We start from the raw sequence: 24445 nt of genomic DNA on the forward strand, positions 1-24445 counted from the left end.
TGATATTTTCTTGAGTGTCGATTATAAGCATCTGTACCAGGTAATTTTTTTTCAACATGGCTGCATCTTGTCTAGATGCTTACTGATGTATTATGGTCAATTTTTTTTCAGGGGAAGAGTCGCGTTTTGTTTATAAATAGTCTTATTTTGTACATAATGCGGAGTGATTGGAAAGTAACTCGCTTTTATTAGTTTTTTTTATTTATTTATTTTTTTAATTACATTTTCACCCTAAACAAGGCACATTGCCACTTTGGTGTAGGGGGCTACTATCAGTGCCCCAGTAGTTGCTGCCCCTATGTTGGGATTTGGGCAGCAAGATGTCGGTTCACGTTACACTTGAACTTCTGCACGTCAGTACAGTTAGGGAAGCAGGGACCTGGAATTCCATTCCAGAGTCTAGCGGTCCTGAGGAAGAACCTACTATATCTAGGGATCACTACTGTATGGGGGTGGGATTTAGCTGCCTGTCGGGTTTGTCGAGGGTGTCTACGTCGTGGGGGCACAAGTGTCTGCAGTTCGTCAGAGCATTCACCATTAAAATACTTGTAGAACAGGCAGAGGGATGCAATGTTTCGTCGATGGGACAGAGGCTGAAGCTTAGATGCCAGTTCAGGGCCTATCAGATTGGCGACTCTCTTTTGAACCTTGTCTAGGAGCGAGAGACTAGCAGCAGATGTACCATCCCAAATGTGACAACAATACTCCATACATGGGCGAATGGTGGCCCTATAGAGGTACAGGATACTTTCAGGTGTCAGTAGTTTTCTAGCACGGTAGAGAGAGCCTACCTTTTTCGCAGCGGCCCTAGCAATGTTTTCAATATAATTTTTCTAACTCATGTTTCCTGTGAACGTTAGGCCAAGCAGTTTGAAAGATGTACTCTCAGATAGGGAGTCACTGGCCATTACTATTGGTGGCAGAGAAGGTTTCTTGTAATTATTGAAGGAAACCAGTTTAGTCTTGGCAGCATTGAATGTGACCATCCATTTATGTCCCCTGTCCCCATTCCACTACTGATTGGAGGTCATCTTCTAGTGTTTTTGCCATTTCTTTAGTTATGTGTTCATTTGTTTTCCTGTAATGCCTGTTATAGAGTGTGGTGTCATCAGCATATATACCCATCTCAGAGGCAGTTTTGTCGGGGAGGTCATTAATAAATATTAGGAAAAATAGAGGTCCAAGGATAGACCCCTGAGCCACTCCCGCATTTATATCACACTGTTTAGATGTACGACCGTCGAGGACAACCTGGATTTTTCTCTTATCTAAGAAGGATTTAATTATGTTAAGTATTCTACCAGTGATACCGTATGATTTAATTTTCCTGAGGAGACCCTCATGCCATACCCTGTCAAAAGCCTTGGATATATCTAGAGCTACCGCTCTGCCCTCCCCTGCTTTGTCCAGTAAATGGTATATACGTTCAGAGATTAGTGAGGATGTCAGCTGTGGAACGGGCTTGTCTAAATCCATATTGTTTGTCAGTCAGAAGTTTAGCATCTGTAAGGTGCCGGACTAGAGCATGGTTAATTATGGTCTCAAATATTTTGGCAAAAAGTGGGAGGAGGCTAATGGGGTGATAATTTTATGGATCAGTTCTTTCGCCAGAATTCTTGAATACTGGTACCACAGAAGCAGTTTTCCAACAGCCCGGAAAGCATGATTCATTAAGGCATTTGTTGTTGAGTTTGGAGAGAACTGGAGCTACTTCGGCTGAGCACATTTTTATTAGCATAGCTGGGATGAGATCAGGTCCACATGCTTTTGAAGTGTCAAGGTTTTTTATGATAGCATGTACCCGAGCAGGGGTGATTTTTAGATCGTCTAGCGTGGCGTCTGTCCGCAAAGGAAAGTCAGGCAGGGGGTGGTTGGAAGGGTCCAGTGTGGAGTTTGAAGCAAACCGGCTGGCAAGCATATTAGCCTTGTCGGTTGCTGAGCAAGCAACCTTGTGATTGTTGATTAGTGGGGGAATTGTTGATTGCCCATTATTTACTACACTGTTGTAGATTTTCCAGAAGTCATGATTTCCTAATTTTTGTGCTTCGATGCGTTTTTTAGTGGTTTCAGTAAATTCTCTATTAGCTGTCGCTATTTCTTTCTTAACATTACTTCTAGCTTCAATATACTTCTGTTTGTTTGAACTGGACTTATGTCGGTTAAATCTGCGGTATGCATGCTGCCTTTGAGCAATGGCAGTTGCGCAAGTCGAAGTAAACCATTGGGGAGAGTGGGGCTTGCTATAAAATTTCTGCACGGCAACATGTGCTTCAATTGCTGTTTTAAACCATTCAGTGGTCTCATTTGCGCACTGTTCAGCAGGAAGAGGAAAAATATTTCCCCATGGGGCATCTCTGATAAGATCTCTGATAGCTTCCCAGTCAGTCTTTTTATAATATCTTGTTGTTTTGAGCACTGGCTCTTCAGTTTTGGGTCTAGAATTTAGGGCGATTTCTACCATTATCACTGCATGGTCAGCATTCCCGAGTGGGCTGTCAGCATTTGTTATACAATCCTTGGGAACTGAAGTCAGAAACAGATCTAGAAGTGATGTGTGTTGTTCTTGCTGGTCAGGGAAACGGGTTGGAAATGTAACCATTTGTGATAGGGAGTGAGATATAGCAAAACTATGTGTTGTGCTGCCCGCTGCATCTGTGTGAGTAGAGAATCTAAGCCAGTTTTTGTGGTAAACATTAAAGTCACCAAATTCATTTGTGATCCATTACTGAAATTTAATACCACATATGAACATGATAATGGCCTGTGTATAGCATTGAGTTTCATTTAAAATTCGATATGGAAACCATTCGTTACTAGCCTTTTAAACTGTTTTGAAACTGCATTAATTTCACAAAGAACTGTGGTGTGATACCTGGCCTTGGTAGGGCTATTATTTTTGGATGACGACAGCATCTTTGCGTGTTGCCAACACCCACACCAATATTTAATATGAATCGGATATAAAAAATTGTTTTAGCAAAGGAAGAAAATGGAAATAAATGAAATACATGAAAAACGAAAAGAGTCACCAGGTGGTAAGTGCTACCTAAAACATAAACAGAGTTTTGTAAATGCAAAAATTGAGAAAAACAAAATTTTATAATAAAACATTTTTATATTTGAAATTTTGTAAGAATATAAATTATTTTCTTATTAGAAACAAGTCAAAACGTTCATAGAGTAAATATGCTTGTGTAATACATATATGTGAGTATTTGGCAGCGTGGCATTAAGTATGTGTGTTGGGTTACTTTGTTCTTGTTAATGCATATACAGATATGCATGAAGAATTGAAAACTGGTACGTGAGTCATTGGGTCCCTCCAGCCTCCTCCAATCTTTGGCTAAATTGGAGGGGAGTGTGTTAAGCAGATGTCATGGAGTTCTGTTCAAGGTGCAACCGGCTTGAGAATTCTCTGTGTATTTGTTTTACAGGAGTTTCTGACTTTGAGTGGACTTACTATTTTCACATATATGTGTTATTTTTTGAGTTTGAAAAACTTTTCATTAGCTGGAAAATATTTTGAGTTTACACGTTTCTGTGAAAACTTTCTTGTTTTATTTAGAATTGAAGAGGAAAGGGAATGAAAATGAAGCAGAGGGTAAGCTATTAGTCATTTACTTCTTAGCGCTTGTGTTTGTAGGAATCACTTCATGAATAAGCCGCCAAAGAACTTTATGTTACGAATGACTTACCAATTATTGAATTTCAAAAAACACTTACGCTTAAGGATTAATGAGATGGATGGATTGACATTTGAAAACAGCAGTTCTTTCCCCTTTATCAGAAACATCGCTCATAGAATGTGAGGACTAAAGGACAAAATATCCCTCCCCCTATTTTGTCTCTTAGCTTTCACATTGCATGAGCAATATTCCTGACAAAGTGGGGAAGAATTTTTATCTCATACAACCGCTAATTTGCATATGTGTTCAAATGCTGCTCCTGCTGCTAATACAATCGCTTGTCATCCATCCTTCAGCTGCTGCTAATATTTTCCTATGCGCTCTGTTACATTTCATCATCATTCAAGTATCAGTTTATCTTTTTAACTCTAATCGTTAAGTTTGTGTTTAAGCTCGATAAGAGGCCACTCATTAATTTTTTTATCGAAAAACTAAGTGACAACACTGTCTTAAACATGGCCAAAGTTTTAACTTTACAGAAGATGAATTGAAGAAATAAAAGCAATATTGAAATGCTAAAGGATTTCAAAAGTGACCAACTGCAACAATTTTATTCATCGAATCAATTTCCATCATATTTAAATACAGGGTGGAATGATAAATTTGTCACCTTAACGAAAACAACAACATATCTTTATTTTAAAACTTTGTTTGAAAAACTCCACTTGAGACAAGGGACATAACTAAAAAAATATATAAAGAAAAGCCACAAAGTTTAATATCTCCAATTTAAACAATTATTACTTAAATATTGTAACCATGACCACTCAGCTATTTCCAATAAATATATCTCTTTTGTGGGACATAGGTTTTAAATCGTTTAAACCAATTCCTACATCCTGCAAACTATTTTTTTTTTTTTTTTTTACACAGTGATCACCACTTATCAAGGCCCGGAAGCCACTCAGGGATAAGGGTTGTTGCAAGTACATTACGTTAGTGTGGAGATTTGACGAAGTGTTTACTTAAGAGGGCGGTTCATTAGGAATTTGTTAACGTTGGACTTGAAGACATCCAAGTTGTAGTCCGGTGGGAAGCAGGCAGACGGAACAGAGTTCCACAGGCGTGCAGTTCTAAGAAAGAAGCTTTGTTCATGGAATCCGCGTTTTGATTTAGGCACAGATATAGAGTGGGGGAAATTTTTCACAGTGGATTCAGCTAGACGGGTGTTTTTCGTGAAAGATTGGCGAGGGATGACCAGAGATTGGAGTTCAGACAAGCACCTGCCATGGAAATAACGATAAAACAAGGATAGGCTCGCAACGTCTCTTCTGTGGGAGAGAGGTTGCAGGGTAGAGAAAAGGGCATCCCCCACTAAGCCACGAAGTCTATTTTGTACTCTGTCAAGGCAGGATAGATTTTTTTTAGCAGCTCCTGCCCAGATATGGCAACAGTATTCCATCCTTGGACGTACTTGGCTTTTAGATAGAGATTGCATCAGTAGTGAGATATCTTCTGGAGCGGTAGAAGGATCCCACCATCTTTCCAGCGACCCTGGCAACAGACTTGATGTACGTGTTTCATTTCAGATCAGGAGTAAAGGTCAAACCCAGAAGCTTGTCAAAACATGGGGCCTCACCCAGACGAGAGCCATCCATCACAATTGAAGCCAGATGGGGATCAGAGCGTTAATGATGTAAGGATAGAAGTTTGGTTTTGGATGCATTAAAGGTAACCAGCCACGTCTTCCCCCACTGAACCACGCTCTCGAGATCAGAGGAGAGAGAATCAGAGAGAACTTTGTCGTTTACAGCCTTTGATGTGTTGCCGTAGATGGTCGTGTCATCAGCATAGATGTCAACGAAAGATTTAAGTATGTGTTTAGGGAGGTCATTGATGTAGATCAGGAAGAGAGTTGGGCCCAGGATTGACCCCTGAGGGACTCCAGCATTTATATTGCAGGCCTCCGATTTTTGTCCATCTACCACTACTCTTATGAGCCTATCGGAGAGAAATGATTTAATGATTGAGAAAACATTTCCAGTTATACCGTAGCTGGAAATCTTGTGAAGTAGACTCTTATGCCATACCTTGTCGAAGGCCTTTGATATGTCAAGAGCAATTGCCCTAGAAAGGAAGCCTTTGTCAAGAGATTCACTCATCCTGTGGGATATAACCGTCAGCACATCTGCGGTAGATCTTGCAGAGCGGAAACCATATTGTGTGTCACTAAGAAGGTTATTCCTGCTGAGGTGGTTGACTATTTCTCTATTTAATATGGATTCCAGCAACTTACTCATAACACACAGGAGACTTATTGGTCTGTACTGAGAGGGAGATGACTTATCACCTGAATTCTTAAATACAGGGCAAACTGATGAGGTCTTCCAGGGAGTCGGAAAGCACTTCTCCTTAAGGCAGCGCTTGAATAGTTTCGTAAGTATGGGGGCAAGTTCTGGTTGAAGCTTTTTTAACACTATAATTGGGATGCCATCAGGGCCAGTTGCTTTACTGGAATCTAGGTTTTTTATTAGCTTGGCGACCTCATGCACGGATATTTGTATGTTACCTAGCGTGTTCTGTGTTATAGGAAGAAATATGGGGAGTTGATGGCCTTCGTCACATAGGGTAGAATTAGCTGCAAAGTTCTTTGCAAATAGTTTGGCCCTGTCTGACGCTGACGAGATGACCTCTGGTCCATTGATAATTGTTGGGATAGAACGCATACTTCTGTTCAGGATCCTATTTGTTATTTGCCAAAACTGGTGGGATCCAAGCCGCTGATCAGCTACTTTGGATTTAACAGACTGGGCATATAGCTCTCTTGCATTTTTTATTACTCTTTTACAGTGGTTGCTGGCAGTCCTGAAAGCAGCTTTAGTCTCAGTGCATCTATTACGTTGGTAGCTATGGAAAAAGTGATTTCTGTGCGCGATAGCAGCAGCACATTCTGGGGAGAACCATGGCTGGCTGTTAGGGTTTTGTTGGAATTTTTTAGATGGTATGAATTGGTCTATGCCTACAATTAACCATTCGGTCAGATCTGATACTATAGAGGACACATCCTTTTTAAAGATGGAGTGCAGAGGTAAATCAGATATGAATGTACGGAAGCTATCCCGGTCAGCCATAGAATATTGGTATACAGTACGGTGGAGGGGTACGTCTGGGCACTTATGACATTTCGTTTTTATCTTAACTGATACGACGGAGTGGTCGGAGGATCCTAGAGGAGAATGAACGGAACATGAACATAGCTCATGGAAAGTTGAGAGAAAAAGGTCTAAGAGGCTTGCATATTGATCGGGTGTATCGGGCACACGGGTGGGTTCACGAACAATCTGAGTGAGGTCATATGCAATGGCAAAATCATTACAAAACCTCCCCTCATCATCTGTCTTATTTGAATGGGTCAGCCATTCCACGTTATGGACGTTGAAGTCACCACAGATGTGGATGTTAGCCGAGGGATGTGAAGACAGTATGTAGTCTATTTTCTCAAATATGCTCTTAAAGATAGTAACTCCGCTGTTGTGGGGCCTATAGAGGGCAAATATAAATGCAGTGGTGTTAGCAAGTGCAACCCTGAAGCACATATAGGGTAAATTAGGATCTTCTCTAGAGATATCCCTGCCACACGGGAAGCCATCCTTAATGTAGGCACATATTCCATGCCCATGGCGATCTTGGGTGTCAGATTTAGCTGTTAAATTAGAGTATCCGTTAATTATGAACTCATCTAGGAAAGTGGTCGGCCCTATTCCAGTTTCACTTAGAAATGATATGTCCGGTTTCGTCTCCTGTAATTGGGTTTCAACCTCTGGAAGGTTGGAACGTAGACCCCTGATGTTGGAGAAGGAGACCTGGTAGTAGGGGTCTACATTGGAAGATGGGGTTCTAGGTTTAATCGAGTTTTTATTCTGGAGATATTTCATGTTGAGGTTTTTGGGATTTGTGGAATAGGTCGGCATACTTGGTTAGAGCAGTACAGAGAGGGAAAGTAAGAGAGAAAAAGACAGGAAAATTTTTTTTTTTTTGTAGCACACGAAAAGGTAAACAACCTACTATTTATGAAAGTCAACCTTTACAGAGGATAAACAGCATTTTATAGTGGGGAGGGGGGCGAGTCTAATTTGCAAAAATTAGTACATCATAAAATAAAAAGCTTCCTGAAGAGAGAGAAGTTTCTGGCAAGAGATTCCATTACAAATGTGCACAATCCAAACTATGAAATAACAAGCAAATGTTTACGAGAATTTCATACCTACTAGAACAACAATGAATGATCTTAAAGTATGTTGGATTTCTACAAGAGAAAACCGGAAATACATTCATCAGCGTTGCACTTTCCCCACATGATGAAGCTCTATCACACTGCTCTATAATGGGCAAAGTATTTTTATCGAAAAACTAAGTGACAACACTGTCTTCAACAAGGCCAAAGTTTTAACTTTACAGAAGATGAAAAAAGCAATATTGAAGTGCTAAAGTATTTCAAAAGTGACCAACTGCAACAATTTTATTCATAGAATCAATTTCCACCATACTTGAATATCAAAAGAGAAGAGCAGACAGAATACATTTTCATCTCATACAATTGGATTTTTAAAAAAATCTTTAAGTAAAATAAAAACATTGTCGTTTTCATTTTTTTTCTTTTCTGTTGTGTTATTGACTAATGGATCTTGCATTTACATTTGCCGGTGCCATTACTCATACCTCGCCCCTATTTTATCCTTTAGTCCTCACATTCTATGAGCGATGTTTCTGACAAAGGGGAAGAATTGCTGTTTTCTAGGTCAGCTGTGCATGGTATATAGAGGCTTTCAAACCTCTCATCGTATTCATCATCATTCAATTGTCAATCAATCCATTTCTTGAATATTTATGCTCGAGTGATTTTTAGGCTTTGATAAGTATTGAACCCTCAACAAAAATTAATGTCTTCATATGGTCAGTTACTTAAAAGATATTTCAATATGTCCATTTGTATAGTTATCTTGTTATGGAGCGAGTGAAGCACCGTTTCACTAAGTTTTTGAAAAGTTTTAATTAAAAAGAAAAACTATCTTTTCTTATCTAAAAGAAATGGTACGGACTGACAGAACCACTTCTCACAAACTGAATGAACTAGTCTTAAAGACTTATAAATATATGTACATACTTGGCTTTTTAACCCATTCAAAATGGGCAAAAGTTAAAGCCAGTTAACTTGAAATTAGTGCTTTATGTCAAGCTTCTAGAGTAAATGTGGTATTGTAGTAACTAATCCCTCTGAATCATTAACTATTAGTGATGAGATGATTTCAATATTTTTTCCGATATAGTTACCGATTTCGCACTAAATTCCTAATTCTGATACAATTACTGATTCCGATTCTTCATAAATCGATAAATATTTCTCTATAAAGTTGATATTTTTTCCCGATTACCATAAAATGTGTGTTAAATGTGCACTTTTTTTCTCAAACATAAAAATACACTTGTGAGAGGGGGGGGGGTGATATATAGATTTTAGCGTTACTGATAGTTTACACCCAATAAAAATTTATTATTCTATTATTACTTCTTGCAGTGGAATGTTTGTTTTAAACAGAATCAAAAAAAAAATAAAATAAAAATAATTAAAAGCCTCGTTTTGGCATCGGAAAATATGCACAAATTTTTCCCATTCCGATACCGTAAAAAGTTTTGATTTTTTTTTATTCCTGATTCTGATTCCGATTAATCGTCCCAACACTACTAACTATGCATCGATACCATAATACTTAGTTAATTGTACCTTATCATAATAAAGTCCATACAAAAAGTTCATTTATATTTTTTCCTTTAGTTATCACATTCTATGAGCGATGTTTCTGACAAAGGGGAAGAATTGCTGCTTTCTGGGTGTTATGTACAGATTTTCAATCCTCTCATAGTATTCCTCATCATTCAATTATCAATCTATCCATCTCATTAGCCTATATCAAGTGTTTTTGTCCTTGATAAGTGCTGATTCATTGGTAGGGCTCTCACAACAGAATATTCTTTTCATTATTTTGACTCTCGAGTATATATCCGACACAATTAGGCACAGTTAATCAACCGAGAACCACATCACTCTATATAAAAGCATATAAGATATCAACGGATACACACTCAAGAGTCAAAACAATGAAAAGAATATGCTGTTGTCCTTGCCCTAATCATTAGTAAATAAAAAAAAATATTATAGATTAGAGAAAATCTCGTCTTTTGAAAACATTATTTGTAAGTTTAATTTGAAACTTTAGAAAATACAAAAAAATGTTATAAAAATATGTTATATAAATTAGTTGGCCAGTTGTGTACAAATCCCGAGACCGATATGAGCCTTCTATCTGAAAATGACACAATGTTCAACGAACGAGATCGGAGATGCACCGCTGTACAACTCATGCTCTCTACCGTTCCAGGACCATAGCCAGCACCCTCAAAATGAAAATCTGGACGGTTCAACACTTGCTGGCACAACTCAACGAAATTTCCAGCCACGGCTATGATCTTTGGTGTGGTTTCAAGTGAGACACTTTTATCGCTATCTTTTGACTGTCAAGCACTCGACTCGTTGTCTTCCGCAATTAATCCTCCTTAACGCAGCCATTCCTCTCATATACAGTTTAATCCTTTATATTTTTAAACTACATATTTATACATAGAAAATTTAGTGGAGACTTTCAATACTCTCATAGTTTTCTGTACCATCGCAAATGGACAAATAACTAAAAACAAATAAAGAAATAAAAATCCGGTCAGCATTTATTACCGTTACCCTCCGTTCTCGATACGACTTAAAAAGTCTCTCACTGCCACATGTCCATCTAATCTGGTGTGCATTTCTCTTTCTTCTCTTCTGACTGAACTCTGGCCACAACCGGTTCATTCGCGCCTTCACTTTACGCGTCTGTCTCCTTCGGTGTCAACCTTTTTCTTTCCGACCATGCAGTGTCTTTTTTTCCTTTTTGCGCCAGTTCGCACACACTTTCTAATTTGCATACACGTTCAAACGCTGCTGCTGCTGCTGCTAATACAATCGCTTGCTATCCATCCTTTGGCTGCTGCTGATGTCTTCCCACGTGCTCATATGCACTTTGTTGCATTTCATCATCATTCGGGAACTCCAGCAAAGTGCTCAATTATAAAGAAAAGATCAATATAAAAGCATTATATTTATTTATATATATACTAGCGGGGTGTGGGTGGAGGCGCCCAGCTTTGTCCAAGGGTAAAATACGCTAAAATATGATATTTTAATTTGTCCAGATTTCGTATATATTATTATAGAGTCATGATTTCAAAACTTTTTAAAAAGTATTCGAATGCCATCAGCTAGAATCAAAAGCAAAACTGTCGGTGGGTTTTTAACAGTATTTTGTATATTTTTTTATTTTTAACTAATTTTCCCTAACATACCATGTTCAACAGAGAAGCCGGCGCAATTTTAAATTTTCCAATACATCGGTAAATACTGTATGTGTTTCGAACTGAATAAACATGTTACATTGAATAAAAACACTAAAAAATTATTCAGTTAAGTAGAAAAGTAACTTATCTTGCCTTTGATAACATTTATTTGTTTTTTGACAACTTTTTCAAATCTATGTGTACAGTAATACAAACCCAAAGACATATTCTCTTTATTTATTTATTATCCCTAGAAATCGTAAAAATTGATTTTCTTAAAAAAAAAAATAAAAATAATAAAAAGTACTTTATTGATAAAATATTCGATGGTCTGCATGTACTGCCTTTGTTGACTCATATTTCCGCCAGGGGGCGTTAGTTGCGTTATCTCTCAAACAAGATGGTGATTGGCTTTTTCTTCGATGAATCGTCCGATAATATTTGATTTTCTTAAATAAAAAAAAACCCTACTTGATCGATTTACGTGATTTTTGGAATATGACATTTTCATACAGTAACAAGTACGTACATTATACAGATTTTTTTCAGATTTTTATAGTAAAAAAGATTACTTGTGGCCCATTTATAGACTTGCATAGGCACCGCCAAAAATGGCCGCAAAATCAAGTTGTTGTTGTTTTTTAAAACTAAATTACATTTATTAAAATCCATTATTTCTGAGTAACTTTTTTTTTCCAGAAAGATAAAACCCTGACTTTTATCATATAGAAAACAGAATAATGTAAAACTTTTTCTACTATTTTTAATTAAATTTTAAATGTTAAATTTTCGCAAAAAGTTACCAAAAAAAATAATGGTCATGCAATGCATTATTCGGCTCGCTAAAAAAAAATTGTTAATTTATTTATCAAAAATTTTAAAATGGCTTTTTTCGTATAAATATTAAAAAAATTTTTTTTTGTTTTGCTTAACTTAAATTAATTATTTTACTTAACATATTCACCGAATTTCACACTTCAAAACTCAAAAGCGGGATAATTAAGCACAATCGAAGTTCTGATATTCAGACGTCAAAATAAGGTATGCAAACAATTTTTTTTTTTTTTAATCTATAATTCTATCCCTTACAACAACACAATATGTTTTGTTCAGTTTCAGATGATTATTTTAAGCATATTTGTTCCCACTTCAAAACAAGGGGGGGTTTTGTAAGCAAAAAGAAATATATATATAAATATCGTTTATGAAAAATAAGTACACTGTTATAAAGTTCATTCTTCTCCTAATAATCGCTGAAAATTTCGTATTGATCGGATAATTACCTAATTTTTGGTAGATTTTTAAAAAGACGGTCCGTCAAAAAGTACTGACCTGCCCCCCCCCCCAGTTTTGGCGGTGCCTAGTTGCACCTTAATTTTTTATTAGTATTATTGTTTGAAATTGTTTTGTTTGCAAAATAAATACATATAAAACATTTTTTGTAAACAAATAATCGTAATTTTTTTTTAATGAAACGTTTATTTATTTATTTTTTCAATTATTTACGTAAAAAATAACCAACAAAAATGGGTACTTGTGCATTTAACGAACCAGATGTAACTCAGCATTTGCTCAGCTTTGTCCGACGCATGACGTCAACAGCCGGATATAACCGAACGTTTCCGATTAAGCAGACGATAATTTTGCTATCAATTGGAAGAGTGTCACAACTCAAGAAACGCTTATTTGAAGAGAGTTAAAAAAAATTTTGTTTTAAAAAAATAACTGACGAAATAATGAATATTACAAATCTTGCGGACCAGCCCCAGACCCCAGAGGCTGCACTAAACTTTTGCCAGCAACGGAAATTGTTGGCAGAAGAAAAAAGGTGTTTACATTTTGGCCAGGATTGTGTACTTGCAAAGAGAACAAGCCTTTCCGACGGTTACGAAAGCCAAATACAACGTAATATAAGGAAAATAAACAAATATTTTACTTGTTTGAAATTTATCACAAATATATTTCATAGGTATACTCCATATTCAGTGTGTTGTTTTGTTTCTTTTTTTCCCTTTTTTTCTTCCTTGCCATGTTGTAAAGTTGGAGAAAGAAGTCTGTTTGTAAAGAGTCGCGCGTTGTTTATAGCGTTGTATTTTGAAATGTTTGAACTATGCGTAGGCAACGCGAGAATAACGTCAATGATGAGACTTCTTTCTCCAAATTTACAACATGGCAAGAAAGAAGAAAAGGAAACAAACCAACACACTGAAGATGGAGTATACCTCTGAAATATATTTGCGATAAATTTCAAACAAGTAACATATTTATTTTCTTAATATTACGTTGTAGTTGGCTTTCAAGCGCACTTGATGTGTATTTTATTTTAATCGGGTTTGTTTTACATAGATTCGAAAAAGTTGTCAAAAATAAAAAATATATATATAACAAATAAATGTTATCAAAGGTAAGATGTTACTTTTCTACCTAACTAGATAATTTTTTCGTGTTTTTATTTAATGTAAGACGTTTATTCAGCTCGAAAAACAGTGTTTCCAGATGTACTGGGAAATTTAAAATGGAGCCGGACTCTCTGTTGAACACGGCAAGTTTGGGAAAATGAGTTAAAAATAAAAAACTATACAAAATACTGTTAGAAATCCACCAAATATATGTCAGCCTATGTCACAATAACATATATTGAGCGAGTTTCTAACAGTATTTTGTATACTTGTTAATTTTAATTCATTTTCCCAAACTTACCGTGTTCAACAGAGAGTCCGGCGCCATTTTAAATTTTCCAGTACATCGGGAAACACTGTATGTTTTTCAAGCTAAATAAACATGTTACATTAAATACAAACACTAAAAATTATCCAGTTAGGTTGAAAAGTAACTTATCTTGCCTTTGATAACATTTATTTGTTATATATTTGTTTTTTTGACAACTTTTTCGAATCTGTGTGCATAGTAATACAAACCCGACTAATCTTTTTCTTTCGCTGTTCGATCGGCTTACTCTTTCTTCTTCTTCTTTCCTTTTCACTTCTTTATGGTAATTTGACGTCTAATTTTTACATACAGATACAATTTAAACGAATGCTAAAAAGCAAATAGCTTTATTTGCTACCCTTTTTCTTTCATTGCTTAATTAAGGTTCGCGCTCTTCATTACTTCAAAAGCAAATCAGTGTTCACGGGAACATGTGAGCTCCAAATCTTTTCTAACCAATAAAAATCGTTTCAAACTTCAAAAATAACAATCCTGTGTGGAATATATGTGAAGCCTATAAGACAATGGCTTGGTCAAGTTCTTCCAAGGGACACCTGCGACGCAACGTGCCTCAATTCTTAACATCATAACGCCCATCCTAGAAGACTGGAATATTACACACTGAAATTCTTTTAAGCCTGTTGCTATATCTCCAGTGAGTACAGCCACTCAGAAGATAAACTCCCCCTCTTTCTCTTACACACACACACACACACACACACACACACACACACACAACGGAACTTTGAAACGAACTTTCTGAGGCTTTTGTCTACTTCTTATTCAATAACTTGAAAACTTCTCATCAAACTTTGGTTTGTTAAAGTATGTTTTACATTTCGGTAAAATTGTTGAGATAAATATATTTTGTTCGTTAATTAATGTCTTGCAGCTTTAATTCCAAAAGTCCTGTAGTTGAGTTAGCACTTACTGACACGTGACCCATTTTATAGTTTTCATCTTTTTTCATTCGCCAATTTAATTATATGTATATATTAATTGTTAGCGCTGTTTTTGCCACATTTCAAAGGTTTGGGTAAAGTGAGAGGAATGGATTGGGCAAAGAAGAAAAAGATAGGGAAACTGAACGATATCACCAAATTAGACTATCTGAAATCAGGCGCGATACTACAAGATCACTAAAACAGATCAAACGTTGCAGACAAAACAGCATACCTTAAATAAAAATAAAAAAAATAGTCAAACACAGATAAATAATATAATTTCACCTCCTCACAAAAATGCGGTCAAATACTTTCAAATCGGAAACACATAAAAGTAAATTGTTTTTCATTGATAAAATTATCAAAAAAAAAAAAAAAAAAAAAAAAAACGAAAGTAAACATGGTTGCCATATTTGATATGGATTGTTTGAAAAGTGTTTCATATTTTGTTATGATTAAAAGAATGTCAACATGTCGAAGATTCAATTGTTGGTTCATTTGAAAACTAAAAAATTTGCTGGAAAAGAATCCGAAAAAGAAATCAAATGATAATGTTTTCATTTCGATTTCTTTGTGTCTAAAAATGTCGGCACTTATAATGAATTGATATTCAGAGGATTTCAGTACTTACAAAGTTAGTTCCGAGCATTGACGGACAACTCTGAGTTAATTCCGGAAATGACAGAAGCAGCTTATAATATGAAACTATATCTATCTATCTATCTATCTATCTATCTATCTATCTATATATATATATATATATATATATATATATATATATATATATATATATATATATATATATATATATATAGTAATTTATAAAATATATATAGCGATTAAGCTACACTGAATATTCCACGTTTCATTCACTCTAGGATTCTTCAGGCTTATGCGCCTAAAGAATCCTAGAGTGGATGAAACGCGGAATATTCAGTGTAGCTTAATCGCTATATATATTTTATAAATTACTAACTAGCTCTACCTCAGTATTGAGCACTTTTGAAGTAAATACTTAAAGTTTACGCATAAATTTATACTTTCGTATATTAATTTTATGAGAGTAAATGAAGTATATATATATATATATATATATATATATATATATATATATATATATATATATATATAAAGCTTACTATGTCGGTCTATTTCCATATTTTCAAACTCTATCTCTTCCCAAACACAGAGCTGCGCTAGGGGCCTCAAATGATTAGATTTTTTTATGGACCGTTCTTTTATGGGTCTTTAGCCGGTTAAAATAGGGGTCAAAAAGGGGTCAAAATTGAAAAAAAAAATCGTTATACATTTTGTACATTCATCTTAGTTTATTTTTAGTCAGTTCATATACGCATCACGTTGGTACAGAGGGAACGTCACCAGCTTTAAATGCTTTAGTTTTGCTTTCAGTTTCGATTCTAGCTGATGGCACCCAAATATTTTTTTTATTTTTAATATCACGACTCTATAATAATATATACGAAATCTGGACAAATTAAAATATACTTATCTATATATCTATAAAAGTGAACGTGTCTGTCTGTGTACATTTCCCTACGCAATAACTCTGCCAATTTTTAGTCTATAGACTCGAAATTTGAAATACCGGGTACTGAGATTTGGGAAAATCGATGTGACGGGTGCCAGCCAGAAATTTGGCTGTTAAGGGGTCAAATTTCAACGATTTGACCTTTAAGAACTCTGCCAAACTCATCCGACAATTTTGGGTCTAGACACTTGAAATTTTAGATATAGGTTCCTTGAACCTGGATCTAACTTAATAAAGTGATTTGAGCCCGAAACTATAAATTTTAAGGGGTCATAATAGGGGTCAAATTAAAAAAAAAATTTACTCTTTTTTTTTTTTTTGCTCAGCATACACCTCCAAACACCCGGGCAACGCCGGGCTGAAATGCTAGTATATATATATATATATATATATATATATATAATCTTATAATATACAGCTGAACGTGTGTGTGTGTCTGTGTGTGTGTGTGTGTGTGTGTGTGTGTGTGTGTGTGTGTGTGTGTGTGTGGTAACGAATAGGCTCCTATATGGTTGAGTATTTAAAAAAAAAAACTGATAACATATAATGATAGAAGATGTATCGAGGATCAGGAATGGGTATGTTTGATCTGGCAGAACGGTGGTTCATAAAAATTGTGGGGTCTGCGTTCGCGCCTGACCCCCAAAGTATGGAAATAAAAAATGAAAAAAATAAAAACGTTTACAAGTGTTTTTGATATAGATGTACATAAGAATACTTTGATAAGTATGTTTCAACTTAAATATGGATGGTATAATAAAATTGTGGGGTCTGCGTTCGCGCCTGTACTCCATGGAAATATGGTACAAACTTTAACAAAGACTTTTCATATCTATTGCGTAAGTATACTTTAATAATTATGTTTCAGTTTGAAGAAATATGGTATAATAAAATTATTAGGTGTTCGTTCGCGCCTGACCTCCATAGAATGTAAATATATCACAAAGTTTAACAATGTTTTTAAAAGGGGTGAGGGTCCACAATAACACCTTAACTTTAATAATCTTAATTCACGTTAACTTTTATCTGTTTTCTTTTATTGTGTCGAATAAATTCACCTCATAAGTTCACGTTCTTATTAAAGTGAAAGCCCCCCCCCCCAAAAAAAAGGTCGGAACTTTAGAGAATTCTCGACACAAATTTTGCATAACTCTGTTTTTTTTTCTTCTCCACTTGCACGTGGCACTCTTTCGAAAATAGATAAATAATAAAAAATAAGAACGTTACTTGTTATGGGGTCAAAAGAAGGAAAACATCCTGCTCACGTGATTTCATGTCTTTTTAAAAACATTGGCATAACCTTTTTATTTTTATTTATATATCTGTTTAAGCTTTTTTGTCAGTGTACTAGAAGGAATTCAGTTGATTACAACCCTTTCTGCATGTTCTTTTCATTACAATAGTACAACCCTAAATCCGACGGCGCAATACTACACGGCATATCAACCTTTTTTTTATTATTCATCCTCAAAGCAAAACATTTATTGTAAACAATTTATTGTTTATTTTTGGTTAAATTTATAGCATATCAAGCCTTTTGTGGGTTATTTAATGCAGTACATGGTATCTGTTGCAAACGCCTTAACTGTACACAAGTTGTTATTTTACCCCTAGTTGAGAGGAATTAACCAGTTCATGCCTTTCCCAACAGTATTAGTGTGCCGATGACCACAATAGATTTGATAGGATTCGAACTCTCCATGGCGGATTACAAATGCCGTGAAGAAAAACAAAAATAAAGTTATCTATAATATAAATAAATATATCTATATAGTTATCTATAAATATACGGCACACCGGAAGCTAAGCAACGATGAGCCTGGCGAGTATCAGATGAGTGACCATTTGGGAAGGCTAGGTGCTGTGTGTATTTTGCCGAGTCGCAGAAACTTCTAGGTTGGTATCTGAGGGGACGTTTAGCTTACTGAGAGAGATGAGTCCCCGAATCAAGACAGAAAGCAACGGGAAACTGTCGTATTTACTTGTCTTCCCGAGATGAACATGGCTCTACAATTTGAAAATGTCGTTACATCCAACTTTTGATAAACAAAGAGAGGGAGGCGGAAGCGAGAGCGATAGAAAGAGTATAAAATAAGTCAAACAAGATACAGTGCGAGATAGGAAGAGAGTTATCAACAAGGGTGGGTTACATATTTAGATAATGGCAAATCACGTTTAACTACAACAATTGCCGCACTTCAATTTCTTGTTCTCTGTCAGTGGAGGAAAATCCTTCACGACTGAGACAATTTTTATTTTTGTTCCTTTTCTCCACATTAAAAAAAAACGAACCTGGTGTCTAACTCTGTCCCGTGGGGAGGCATTGTAAATAGGAACTACAACAATTAAAATTGACTTTGCAATTCTGAATTTTTTTAGTTGAGATGTGAATGTTTGTATTATTTTGATTAATCGGAGAATTATTCTCATCTTGGGTGATATTAGCACAACGTGTCGGTCGCTGTACCCTGCGACCTTCTTCGGGTGTTGAATACATTTTTCCCTTTTCTCTACTAAGGAAAAGACGGGTTAACAAAAATAGGCCCAGCCCAAAGAAGGTAACTTAAAAAAGAAAAAGCCCTCTCCTCTTGGAATTGTCCCCCTTGTGTGTGTGTGTGTGTGTGTGTGTGTGTGTGTGTGTGTGTGTGTGCGTGCGTGTGTGTTTTTAAATAAAAATACACGTGGGTATCGATCCTCTGTTTCGTAAAACACCTTTTTTTTCACTAATATTAATAATTATCATAGATATTCCGAAAAATTGAGTCATAGGAAAACCCTAAAAAAATATCTTAGTGACCCCTAAAGATCGAACTTTCTTTATGATTTACAGACCCACCCTCAATAGCACCCAAGATGAGAATAATTGATTAATCAAAATAATACATAACATTGACTTTGTTTTCAAACATAACTCACCACCGAAACAAAAGAATATTTTAGCATGTAATTTAAATGGGCAAGAAAAATGTCGCAGGGAAATACGTAAATTATTAAAGTGGTTTTATTTTTATAAAGAACATTATTTTTAAGCGAATTTGAATTTTTCCGATACCCCTCTCCGTGTAAAGAACGGCTTTCTAAAATTTCGATTTAGAGTTTACCTTTTTTTTATACTGTTTTCAAGATGACATCGCGAGAGCCTCACTTGTCGTTTAGCCATAAATTTGATTTTCTTACTTAAAAATAAAACTATTTGAACAATTTACGTGATTTTTGGTGTATGACATTTTCTTTCCGTCACGATTACATACATCTTACTGATTTTTATTTATTTTTTTGAGGCGGAATTCTGGGGGAAAAATCGTGTTTTTTGTAATTTATATATATATATATATAATATATATATATATATATATATATATATATATATATATATATATATATATATATATATATATATACTAAAACAGCACACAGAAAATGGACTTTGATTTATGAAAGTATGATAGGTTGTGAAAAGGAAGGGTTGTAAAGAGATAGCTTCGAATTCGGGGGTATCAAAACCAAAGCAAAATATAATGAAAGTAAAAATAAAATAGATAAACCCCATAATTTATTATACCATACCTGTTCACACTGAAACAGTAAACACTTATCACAATATTCTGTTGATCTATATTAAAAACCCTTGTTAAACCTTGTGACATATTTCCATTCTATGGAGGTCAGGCGCGAAAAAACACCACATAATTTTATTATACCATATTTCTTCAAACTGAAACATAATTATTAAAGTATACTTACGCAGATAGATATGAAAAGTCTTTATTAAAGTTTGTGCCTATTTCCATTCTATGGAGGGCAGGCGCGAACGCAGACCCCACAATTTTATCATACCATCCCTATTTAAGTTAAAACATAATTATCAAAGTATTATTATGTACATTTATATCAAAAACACTTGTAAACGTTTTTTCTTTAATTTTAATTTTTTTTTTATTTCCATACTTTGTGGACCAGGCGCGTACGTAGACCCCCCACAATTTTAATGAATCATCATTATGCCAGATCAAGCATACCAATTCCTGTGTCTCGGTACATCTTCTATCATTTATATGTGATCAGTTTTCTATAATACTCAACCATATAGGGGCCTATTTGTGACCAGACACACACGCACAGATGTTCAGCTTTATATATATATATATATATATATATATATATATATATATATATATATATATATATATATATATATATATACGAGCATTTCAGCCCGGCGTTGCCCTACTGTTTGGATGTGTATGTTGATCAAAAAAAAAAAAAAAGTGGTAGTAGAAAGGCAGGCTCGAACCTGTACCGCAAAGGAGGAAAAGAATGTGGTAAAACCTAACGTTTATGCTGTTACGACCTCCGCCAAACCGGGAGCGACATTTTTTAAAATTAAGGCTAGACAATCTAAAGGAGAGGATAACTTTAAAAAATATCGGCGAAAAAAGTGACCCCCCCCCTGTAGAAAAGTGCCTAGTTGAAGGGGAAGATATTAATGTTTTTAGCCAATTTTTCGATATTTGTCGTATGAAAGGTCGAACTTTAAAACGATACTGATCTTGGTAAAATCTGTCGCCTCTATTGAAAGTTTAAGGCAGACATGCAAACATACATACATTTATATATTGGTAACTAAAAATTTTCGACCCAAACTGATGAAAAAGCTTACCCTATCTCTGAATACCCTTTACGTAAAATTTCAAAATTTAGACCAGAAATTGTCTGAGTAATTTGGAAGAGACCGCAGGTCAATTTTTTAAAACTTTGACCCCTATTATGACCCCTTAACATTTATTGTTTTGGGCTCAAATCAAGTTATTAAGTTAGATTCATGTCCAAGGAACCTATATGTAAAATTTCAAGTGCGTAGACCCAAAATTGCCGGAGGAGTTTGTTAGAGTTCTCAAAGGTCAAATCGTTGAACTTTGACCCCTTAGTCGCCAAATTTCTGGCGAAAAACCAATCACATCGATTTTCCCAAATCTCAGTACCCTGTATATCAAATTTAGAGTCTGTAGACTAAAAATTGACAGAGTTATTGCATAGGGAAATGTACACAGACACACACACATGTTCACTTTATATATATATATATATATATATATATATATACACACACACACACACACACGCACACTAACAGGGAGACCCAACGTTACCCATGATTAAATGATGATTAACGAATGTTTCACACTCCCATATTTTTATTGTCATCGAAATCAGTGAAATCGCCAATTTTTCAATCAAATCGATTGACTGCCTGCTCTAGTTGGGGACCCGTCACGATGCACCGGGAGGAAGCTTCATATGCCTCCCTGGAATGACTTAGTCCATAATACATTCTGGTCTGCATTACACTGTGGAGAACTTACTGTCGAGTTTATAAAATTATTTTTATATATAACGACTTAAAGTTTAAAATGCAAAAGTCAAGTATCAAAAGTCAATTATGCTCGAAACAGAAACATTCATTTCGAACACGCCCCTGTTATATCAAAGAACCTGCTGTTGATTTTATATGTCGAGTCTTTCGGCTTGTGTGGTAATAAAACTTAAAATGCACTTGTGATGTTAGGCTGTGTAAGGTGTTAACTTTGGTCAAAATCGCTTGTTCCTCCTTTCATCAGATTATTTCGATTATCGCTGAAATTCTGGTACAAAACCTATCTAAGAACATTGCCTGGCACATAAAGTACCTCCGTGTGAAATTTCATAAAAATCGGCCAAGCCGTTTTCGAGTACATAGGGTACGAACTCTCTCTCTCTCTCTCTCTCTCTCTCTCTCTCTCTCTCTCTCTCTCACACACACACAGTTCCTTTTATATAATAGTACCTATTTACAATGCCTCCCCACGGGACAGAGTTAGACACCAGAGTCGTTTTTTAACGTGGAGAAAAGGAACACAAATAAAAATTGTCTCAGTCGTGAAGGATTTCTCCTCCACTGACAGAGAACAAGAAATTGAAGTGTAGCATCTGAAGAATAGATACTACACTTTGATCCTTTTATATAATAGTAGAGATGGAGATATGAGGGGGGGGGATGGACACAAAAAAAACCTATGCAATCACTCAACACAGACAGCTAGTTTGTTTTTGTTTCCTAAAATCATCTTATAAAAAATGTTTAAAAAAAAAATAATAATCCAAGCCTACCTTTCATTTTGTTCCATTTTTTTCTAGCCTATTCCGGTACATCCTGCTTAATCCGTGGTAATTTAATCTCCTCGGATAAAACTTGTGTAAATATCATCTTCGATTCGATGTTATCGTTTTCTTTTCTTTTTGTTTTTCTTCTCCCAATCATTCGTGGCTCGTGTTCCTAGGCAATCCATTTATTTTTTGCCGATCTATGGCTGCGTTCATATAACGCACACCCTAATCATCTTATTAATAGCCTGGGAAATCCAGGCAGCATTTTCCCAAAACAATTTACACAAACCGTAGTGGAAGTCATCCCGAAATAGCTGACATGGTTTTCAATCTTGCAAAGCGATAAATGAAATATTTTGTTGTTGTTGTTGTAAACGCAAGAACTGTTTTTTTTTTTTTTTTCAACGCACGGCCAACTAATGAGAGCTTTGGTATTTTGCTTCCATTTACCCGATTCTTAATAGTTTTATTGCTGATTTGACCTGACCGTTTATTGTTTTGCTGACTGGCTGTGTTTTGACTGGTCTGGTCGCCAATCACCATCAGGTGGAATGTCAATGAGAATAACAGTAACAGTTTTTTTTTTTTTTTTTTTTTTTTTTTTTTAAGACTGAGAGGTGGGGTATTTTGTGAAACAGATTTTATGGTTAAAGTGGGATCAATACAGATACAAGCGAAAAATATATCTCCGTTTTTATTCTTGCTATATAAGAAGCTGCCCCGCCGCGACTGTACTTCATTCCAAAACTCAAACCACCCTCTGCTGCTCTGCGATCAATTCGATAATCTAGCGACTGCCACAGTACCATCAAACTCTTCTTTCCTGGGATGAGATATTGTAATAGCGCAGACGCACTTATGCAAATGATATCACCAGTAGGGAAAAATAAAGACTTTCAAAAAGGTGATCACGTTGGAGATGGGAATAACGTTTGAGATCATGTGAGAGGTGTGGATGACATTAGAGAAGACGATCACGTGAGGGATGTCGCAGCAGTAATGAAAGAATGAGGAAATAAATTTTGTTGTACAACAAAAAAAAAGTGAGTTGAAGTTCTTTTTTATTCGTTGTCTCCATTGCGACTGAGGCTACTGCGTGTTGGTTCTCGGACAACGTTACAGTATGATCCTGCTCTGACTCTGGAACTGCGCCCTTCTCACCTCTTTTTGAGAATGTGTGCTAGCCCAATGCCGATCACGCGTCCATCCATGGCTAGTTTTGTACTCAGCTAGTGCCCTCTTGAGGGAGCTACCTTTTACCACTTGCAGACCTTTTTTTTTGTTTTTGCTTTTTGGGGGAAGGGTATTGTATGAAACACATTGTAGCTAAAAATTTTTTTCATTCTTGCTTGCTTGCGGATTCATGAGTTTCTGGAGTTTCATGCTGAGGAGTAATGCCTTTCAGAAATGATCTTTGGCGGCCTCGACTAGTCTCTGTGCATTCAGCACTATGCGATGTATAAAATGGCCCATTTTGCAATTGCAGTTTACAACAAGCTCTCCACAGTGAATGACTGTCTGTGTATCGTGAAAAATCACACACTTTCAAGAGATAGCCTTGCTAATATGCATGGGAATAGACAGAACACGGCTGACCTAGAAGAGTAAACCTCAATAAACAATCCTGTTATTCTAATAGATAGCATGGCATCCAACGAAAATGTGATAGTGAGTTAGGGAATGGCGTGGTTGTGCAGATGATCATATTCTTGACAACGGACAAGTACAATACTCCAGTTAGGGAAGAACTATGGTGAGATGGTGTCTTGGTAAAATATTTATGTCTTTTGAAAGAGTTGGCATTAGGAAGGGCATCGTTTTAAAAAAAATTTGTTTCACACAAACTATGGCTGTTCTGAGTAAGTTTGCACGATCGAACTAAATGATGGAAAAACATTCATGCAGTTGCGAAAAGACAGATTCATGCAAAGCATAGAAACTTGTCTATAACAGGGTACCAGACCGTCTTTGAATTTTAGTGGCCGATGACCTTTTTGCGTCCCTTCTCCTCTTTTTCACAAAATAGACGTTGCATGTCTGTCTCTTCT

General features: G+C 35.8%; 1 protein-coding gene across 2 annotated transcripts in view; it reads right to left on the reverse strand.

Annotated features, from left to right (window-relative positions):
- Positions 1–22623, reverse strand: part of LOC145249489 (uncharacterized) — a 245276-nt gene extending 222653 nt beyond the window's left edge. The window contains exon 1 of one of the 2 annotated variants that reach the window (XM_080111094.1): positions 22401–22623. The gene's annotated coding sequence lies outside the window, so the exon portion shown is untranslated. The remainder of the gene's footprint in view (positions 1–22400) is intronic. The other variant, XM_080111096.1, reaches the window with a different exon arrangement.
- Positions 22624–24445: the final 1822 nt, after the last annotated feature.

This window comes from Euprymna scolopes, chromosome 28 (genome assembly GCF_053919585.1).
Source record: "Euprymna scolopes isolate OS-2025 chromosome 28, ASM5391958v1, whole genome shotgun sequence".
In the NCBI taxonomy this organism is placed as follows: domain Eukaryota; kingdom Metazoa; phylum Mollusca; class Cephalopoda; order Sepiida; family Sepiolidae; genus Euprymna; species Euprymna scolopes.